This window comes from Pongo pygmaeus, chromosome 19 (genome assembly GCF_028885625.2).
Source record: "Pongo pygmaeus isolate AG05252 chromosome 19, NHGRI_mPonPyg2-v2.0_pri, whole genome shotgun sequence".
In the NCBI taxonomy this organism is placed as follows: Eukaryota; Metazoa; Chordata; class Mammalia; order Primates; family Hominidae; genus Pongo; species Pongo pygmaeus.
Genome location: NC_072392.2, coordinates 71,385,353 through 71,393,825, shown reverse-complemented (window position 1 = coordinate 71,393,825; position 8,473 = coordinate 71,385,353).

Sequence of the window (8,473 nt, the reverse complement as noted above, 5' to 3'; positions counted from 1 at the left end):
ACAATCTCGGCTCACTGAAACCTCCGCCTCCCAGGTTCAAGCGATTCTCCTGCCTCAGCCTCCAGAGTAACTGGGATTACAGGTGCACGCCGCCATGCCCAGCTAATTTTTTCTATTTTAGTAGAGACGAGGTTTCACCGTGTTGCCCAGGCTGGTCTCCAACTCCTGAGCTCAGGCAATCCGCCCACTTCGGCCTCCCAAAGTGCAGGGATTACAGGCGTTTTTTAAAGCTTGACTTCTCAGCTATATTGTACATTCTACTGTGGTAAGAATTTCCCTACAAGTTCTAGCCACAGTATTGAACCTATAGCACAACACATTAATAGTGACAGGAAATTAGGTGCTGTATATATGTGTTGAAGAGTATGTGGGGCCGTGTGGGGTGGCTCACACTTGTAATCCCAGCACTTTGAGAGGCGGAAGTGGGTTAGATCCCTTGAGCCCAGGAGTTCGAGACCAGCCTGCCCAACATGGCAAAACCCCATCTCTACAAAAAATTAAAAAATTAGGCCGGGTGCGGTGGCTCACACCTGTAATCCCAGCACTTTGGGAGGCTGAGGCAGGCGAACCACGAGGTCAGGAGATTGAGACCATCCTGGCTAACATGGTGAAACCCCGTCTCTACTAAAAATACAAAAAAAATTAGCCGGGTGTGGTGGCAGGCGCCTGTAGTCCCAGCTATTCCGGAAGCTGAGACAGGAGAATGGAGTGAACCCGGGAGGCGGAGCTTGCAGTGAGCCAAGATCGTGCCACTGAACTCCAGCCTGAGCGACAGAGGGAGACTCCTTCTCAAAAAAAAAAAAAAAAAGCTGGGCATGGTGGCCCCAGCTACTGGAGAGGCTGAGGTGGGAGGATGGCTTAAGTCCAGGAGGCAGAGGTTGCAGTAAGCCAAGATCCCACCACTGCACTCCAGCCTGGGCAACAGAGCTATTCAGTGCTTATAGAAGCATAGGGAAACAAGAAAAAAGAAAAAAATAGAATATATATTATTAAGCAGTTAAACAAGCTATATCTGATTATTTAACAGACTCCTGTCCATCTACTCTAATCTCTAGAAAATAAAACATGAATTTTTTTTTCTTTTGAGACAGTTCACTCCAGGATGGAGTGCAGTAGTGCAATCTTGGCTCGCTGCAACCTCCATCTCTCGGGTTCAAGCGATTCTCCTGCCTCAGCCTCCCAAGTAACTGGGATTACAGGTGCCCACCACCACGCCCGGCTAATTTTTTGTATTTTTAGTAGAGATGGGGTTTCACCATGTTGGCCAGGATGGTCTCAAACTCCTGACCTCAGGTGATCCGCCTGCCTTGGCCTCTCAAATTGCTGGGATTACAGGGGTGAGCCACCGTGCCCGGCCAAAACATGAATTATTTTTACTGGTATTCCCAACCAAAGTGAGGAAACCTTACTCCATGGATGAGAGAGGTTTTTTTTTCTTTTTTTTTTTTTTTTTTGATGGAGTTTCACTCTTGTCATCCAGGCTGGAGTGCAATAGCTCGACCTCGGCTCACTGCGACCTCTGCCCCCTGGGTTCAAGTGATTCTCCTGCCTCAGTCTCCCGAGTAGCTGGGATTACAGGTGCCTGCCACTATGCCTGGCTAATTTTTGTATTTTTAGTAGAGATAGGGTTTCACCACATCGCCAGGCTGATCTCTAATTCCTGACCTCAGGTGATCCATCTGCCTCGGCCTCCCAGAGTTATGGGATTACAGGCGTGAGCCACTGCGCCTGGCCAAGATTATTGATTAATGCAGAACATTAATATAATTTATCTTAGATTACTTCCTCCACCATTGAGTTTTATGTTAGCCTCACACAGTAGCCAACACATCCCAGATCATCTCTGCCCACCCTCTGATCAGTTTCTCAGTTAATACAAACTTGTTCCATATCAGCCTGGATGAAATAATGATAGGGGAGTCAATATCATTTAATTGGTTAGAGATGAGCTATAAATGAGTTTTGTTGCTGTTTGATGAGCTACTGTTTTGGAAAATCCATATCTTCCTACCTCATCAGCTTCATGGAAAATTGGGAGCTGGCGAGGCACAGTGGCTCACGTGTGTAATCCCAGCACTTTGGGAGGCCGAGGCAGGCAGATCACCTGAGGTCAGGAGCTCAAGACCAGCCTGACCAACATGGAGAAACCCGTCTCTACTAAAAATACAAAAAATTAGCCGGGCGTGGTAGCCGGCGCCTGTAATCCCAGCTCCTCGGGAGGCTGAGGCAGGAGAATTGCTTGAACCCGGGAGATGGAGGATGCGGTGAGCCGAGATCATGCCATTGCACTCTAGCCTGGGCAACAAGAGCAAAACTCTGTCTCAAAAAAAAAAAAAAAAAAGAGAAGAAAATTGGGAGCTATCTGCTAGAGAAGTAACACCAAAAGAATATTTCTTTTTTCTTTCTTTTTTTTTTTTTTGAGATGAAGTTTCGCTTTGTTGCCCAGGCTGGCGTACAGTGGGACAATCTCGGCTCACTGCAACGTCAGCCTCCAGGTTCAAGTGATTCTCCTACCTCAGCCTCCGAAGTAGCTGGGATTACAGGTGCCCGCCACCAAGCCTGGCTAATTTTTTCTATTTTTAGTAAAGATGGGGTTTCACCATGTTGGTCAGGCTGGTGTGGAACTCCTGACCCCAGGTGATCCACCTGCCTTGTCTTCCTAAAGTGCTGGGATTACAGGCATGAGCCACCATGCCCAGCCAAAAAGGGTATTTCTTAATCCTACAATCTTAGTAGTTCACATTTCAGAAAAAGCAAGATAAAAAGATCTTGTCATGATGATGGGAGCAAGAGAAGAGAACTCATTGTGCAAGTAGAGGAAGGAATCGATTGTTAAGGGCTCAGTCTTGCAAAGAACAGTCTTGCACATAGTAGACACTCCAATATTTATTTATACAATAAGTAGATGTGAAGATGTGAAGCAGGCCGGGTGCGTTGGCTCACGCCTGTAATCCCAGCACTTTGGGAGGCCGAGGCAGGTGGATCACGAGGTCAGGAGATCGAGACCATCCTGGCTAACACGGAAACCCCATCTCTACTGAAAATACAAAAAATTAGCCTGGCACGGTGGCAGGCGCCTATAGTCCCAGCTACTCGGGAGGCTGAGTCAGGAGAATGGCGTGAACCCAGGAGGCGGAGCTTGCAGTGAGCGGAGATCTGGCCACTGCACTCCAGCCTGGGCGACAAAGCGAGACTCCATCTCAAAAAAAAAAAAAAAAAAAAAAAAAAGAAAAAAGAAATATAATGAGGCAGAAGGAAAAGTTGATTTCCTGTTTTTCCCAGTGAAGTGGGTTACTGGAATCCCTTGTTGTCCTATTGAAATTTCTAAATGGATCCCAAAGAGGGCTGGGTATGGTGGCTCACTCTTCTAATCCCAGCACTTTTGGAGGCTGAGGCAGGCAGATTGCTTGAGTCCAGGAGTTCAAGACCAGCCTAGCCAACATGGTGAAACCCCATCTCTACTAAAATTACAAAAATTAGCCAGGCGTGGTGGCATGAGCCTGCAGTCCCAGCTTCTTGGGAGGCTGAGGCATGAGAATCATTTGAACCTGGGAGGCGGAGGCTGCAGTGAGCCAAGATTGTGCCACTGCATTCCAGCCTGGGTGACAGAGTGAGACTCTGTCTCAAAAAATAAATAAATAAAATAAGTGGAGCCCAAAGAGAATGAGACTCTTCCTATGTAAGCAGTGGAGCACACACTTACATTTTTTCCCCTCCCAGTGGCAGATGACATCAGAGATGGAAACTTCTGAAATTCTGCGTAGTGACCTACTTTCTAGGAGAAGCACAGCTGATCTGAACCAGGAAAGTTCTTCTGGAGAATTGGGAAGAATCCAATTCTAAACAATATGATACTAGAATTGAAGCAAGTACTAGGCTTGCCATGTGTTTATATTGTACTTCCCTTCCCTAAAGTGAGACAATGGAGAGCAAAATAAGTGAATTGTCCAAAGTAAGGTGCCGTAGAAGAAACAAGGATCCTGACTTTCTAAGAAATATTCTCAACTGAACTTTAGTTAATTAGTTAGTTAGTTAGAGATGGGGTCTCGCTTTGTCACCCAGGTTGGGGTGCAGTGATACCATCATAGCTCACTGCTGCCTCAAATTCCTGGGCTCAAGGGATCCTCTTGCTTCAGTCTCCCTAGTAGCTGAGACTACGAGAGCATGCCACCATATCCAGCTTTTTTTTTTTTTTTTGTAGAGACAAGGTCTTGCCATTTTGCCCAGGCTGGTCTCAAACTCCTGGGCTCAAGCAATCCTCCCCTCTCAGTATCCCAAAGTGTTGGGATTACAGGTGTGAGCCACCACGCTCGGCTTCAGCTGATCTTTAGCTAGCAATATTAGTAGAGCTTGTTTGTCACTCGAGTTGACTGTATATGGCTTTCACATAGTGAAAGTGGTTAAGAATGCTATAGTGCCTGAGTTTACATCTTAGCTTCACCTTTTCTCCTCACCTATAGAAAGGGGGTTATTGGCCGGGCGCGGTGGCTCACGCCTGTAATCCCAGCACTTTGGGAGGCCAAGGCGGGCAGATCACAAGGTCAAGAGATTGAGACTATCGTGGACAACGTGGTGAAACCCTGTCTCTACTAAAAATACAAAAATTAGCTGGGCGTGGTGGTACATGCCTGTAGCCCCAGCTACTCAGGAGGCTGAGGCAGGAGAATCACTTGAACCTGGGAGTTGGAGGTTGCAGTGAGCTGAGATCGCGCCACTGCACTCCAGCCTAGGTGACAGAGCGAGACTCCGTCTCAAAAAAAAAATGGGGGGGGGGGCGCTGGGCGTGGTGGCTCACACCTGTAATCCCAGCACTTTGTGAGGCTGAGGCGGGCGGGTCACAAGGTCAAGAGTTCAAGAACAGCCTGGCCAACATGGTGAAACCCCATCTCTACTAAGAATACAAAAATTAGCCAGATGCGGTGGCGTGTGCCTGTAGTCCCAGCTACTCGGGAGGTTGAGGCACGAGAATCCCTTGAACCCAGGAGGTGGAGGTTGCAGCGAGCCGAGATCACACCATTGCGCTCCAGTCTGGGCGACCAAGCAAGACTCTGTATCAAAGAAAAAAAAAAAGTAAGAAAAGAAGGGGGTCATTAAGTAGAATTTAAGTAGAATCGTTATTAACTCATAAAGTGAATTCATATATGGTCCCACTCTGGTTAGTTATAATTACTGCTTCCAAGCCCCATCATAGCCCTGAAAGGGATATAAGGAGCCTAGCAGAAACCTGGTAAGTGTAACTGCTCTTTGTGCTGGACACAGATAACATCCCTGCCCCCAGAGTCCACCCCAGTGCAGTGTGCCTAAAGCAAGAGAGTTCCTGTTGGGTGGATGAACAAGTCCACAGGAAGCCCTGAGCATTAGCTCTCTTCCCCTAGAGAGCAGTTCTCGCCTTTGTTGAAGCTAAGACCACTGAAATGCACGTAGCTTCCAAGCCCAAAAGTCATTCCTTATTCCTGTGCTGCAGGTCTTTCTTCTCTTAGCTGCTGTTCTTTCCCATCTATCCTTCCACTCACCCCTGCTGCTGGGGACAAATCCTTTTCCTTTACCTCTTTCTGCTTGCTTGCCCTAGATTCCTTATTCTAAAGACGGGTTTCAGAAGAGATGTTGCTTGCTCACCTTGGCTGAGCCAGAAAAGAAGCCCATGCATCCCATTGCTCAAGCTAGGTCTAGAATTAATCCCTCACCTCTTCTTGCTCCACTTTCACCCAGATGGCTAAATCAAGCAATAATCCTAAAAGGGAATTTCAGGCTATTTTCAACTCCCCACATCCTCCACCTCCCACACCATGTTTAGGGAGGAGAGAGCAAAGCCCTTAGATCAGAGTAATCTGTTTCTAACCCACTTCCATTCCCAGGGATTACCTCTCCAGGGGGAGGGAGACAGAAATAAACCTAACAATTTAGTGCTAGAAACTTGGGAAAGAAGCTCCAGGAGTGCCTTGGAGGGCTGTAGGCATGGGGTTCCAGTAGCCTGGGAACTTCTTCTCATATGCTGGAGTACCCTGTAAAAGGGTCCACAAACTTGAAAAGCAATGCCTAGTGTGGCAAGAACAGGCACTCTATAAATGTGCCTATTGGATGAAAGAATGAAAAATGTATGGATTGTGGGCAGATGAAGGCAGAAATAATTTCCTGGTTATATCTACAACCTTTATGTCCTTGTACGCACACCAATTTATGGCTAAAAATCAATCAACCAACAAATGAGGAAGGGTGATAGAGTGGAAAGACCTCTGGATTGGGAGACAGGAGATATGGATTCTAGTACCACCATTGCTGACACTGATTTTCCCTTTGGCCTTTGGCAAATTGCTTTGCCCAAAGTCGCTTTATTCTCTGATCACTAATTTTCTCCATTTAAAAAAAAAAGTCTCAGCCGGGCACAGTGGCTCACGCCTGTAATCCCAGCACTTTGGGAGGCCAAGGCGGGTGGATCACGAGGTCAGGAGTTTGAGACCAGCCTGGCAAAGATGGTGAAACCCCGTCTCTACTAAAAATACAGCTGGGCATGGTGGTGTGTGCCTGTAGTCCCAGCTACTCAGGAGGCTGAGGCAGGAGAATCACTTGAACCTGGGAGGTGGAGGTTGCAGTGAGCCGAGATCATGCCACTGCACTTCAACCTGGGCGACAGAGTGATACTCCGTCTCAAAAACAGTCTCCCTCTAGAGCCCTGAAGGCCTACAGTCCTGTGTTATGTATATTGAGCCCCTATTAATAATCTACAAAGGCCTAAGCTCATTTATATACTGACAGTGACTCATTTTGGGGGTCCCTTGTGAACCAAGTGCTTGGCACACATTTTCTCTAGTCTGTATTCCTTCCTCTACCCTGCATGACCCTGCTATACAAAAATCTACCTTCCGGGCGGGCGCGGTGGCTCACGCCTGTCATCCCAGCACTTTGGGAGGCCGAGGCAGGTGGATTGCCTGAGCTCAGGAGTTCAAGACCAGCCTGGGCAACATGGTGAAACCGTATCTCTACTAAAATACAGAAAATTAGCTGGGCATGGCGGCATACGTCTGTAGTCCCAGCTATTTGGAAGGTTGAGGCAGGAGAATTGCTTGAACCCGGGAGGCAGAAGTAGCAGTGAGCCAAGATCGTGCCGTTGCACTCCAGCCTGGGCAACAGAGCAAGACTCCATCTCAAAAAAAAAAAATCTATCTTCCAGCTGACCATTCTTTTGGGATGCTGTCCTGTGGCTGGGTGAAGGCTTCCTTCTCAGCTCTTTGGGATTGGAAACAGGGAAGCTGTGCGAATGCAGGAAACTTCCACTAGAGGGTACCAAGGCTGCACCAGAACTCAGACTGCAGGGAGGCCTGTGTAAACCCAACAATTCCTGGATGTTTAAATACCTATGTTGAGAGATTCAGGGATCTCCGTTAATTCCTTACTACCGGTGGGAGGTGGGCGAGAGATAAAAAACTACATATTGGGTACAGTGTACACTACTTGAGTGACTGGTGTATTAAAATCGCAGACTTTACCACTATACAAATCATCCATGTAACCAAAACCACTTGTACCCCAAAAGCTATTGAAATAAAAAAAATTAATTTAAAAAAATTGCTCAGCCGGGTGCGGTGGCTCACGCCTGTAATCCCAGCACTCTGGGAGGCCAAGGCGGGCGGATCATGAGGTCAGGAGATCGAGACCATCCTGGCTAACATGGTGAATCCCTGTCTCTACTAAAAATACAAAAACAAAAAATTAGCCGGGCGTGGTGGCAGGCGCCTGTAGTCCCAGCTACTTGGGAGGCTGAGGCGAGAGAATGGCGTGAACCCGGAAGGCGGAGCTTGCAGTGAGCCGAGATGGCGCCACTGCACTCCAGCCTGGGCGACAGAGTGAGACTCCGTCTCAAAAAAGGCTTTTTTTTTTTTTTGAGACGGAGTTTCGTTCTTGTTGCCTAGGCTAGTGTGCAATGGCTCGATCTTGGCTCACTGCAACCTCCGCCTCCCAGATTCAAGCAATTCTCCTGCCTCAGCCTCCCGAGTAGCTGAGATTACAGGCATGCACCACTACGCCCGGCTAATTTTGTATTTTTAGTAGAGACGGGGTTTCCCCATGTTGAGGCTGGTCTCGAACTCCTGACCTCAGGTGATCCGCCCGCCTCAACCTCCCAAAGTTCTGGGATTATAGGCGTGAGCCACTGCGCCCGGCCCCTTGAAAAGCTTTTAAGAAGTCTCTACTATTTGGACATCATTTTGCTTTCTTCATTTTGATTACTTCAAATCAAAGAAAGCTTGGCATAATGAAATTCGTGGGGGCTCTGGCAACTGATGTAGATCTTGCTCCACTATTGCCAAACTTTATTAGCCAATTACTTAAGTCATCAGCATTTCAGTGCAAACCCATCTGTGGAATGGAGATAATTTCACAGATGGGTACACTGAAATGCAGAGAACTTACCTCATAAAGGGGTTGTGAACGTAAGTGAAATCATATATGGAAACATGTAACTCGGTAGATTGTAGGT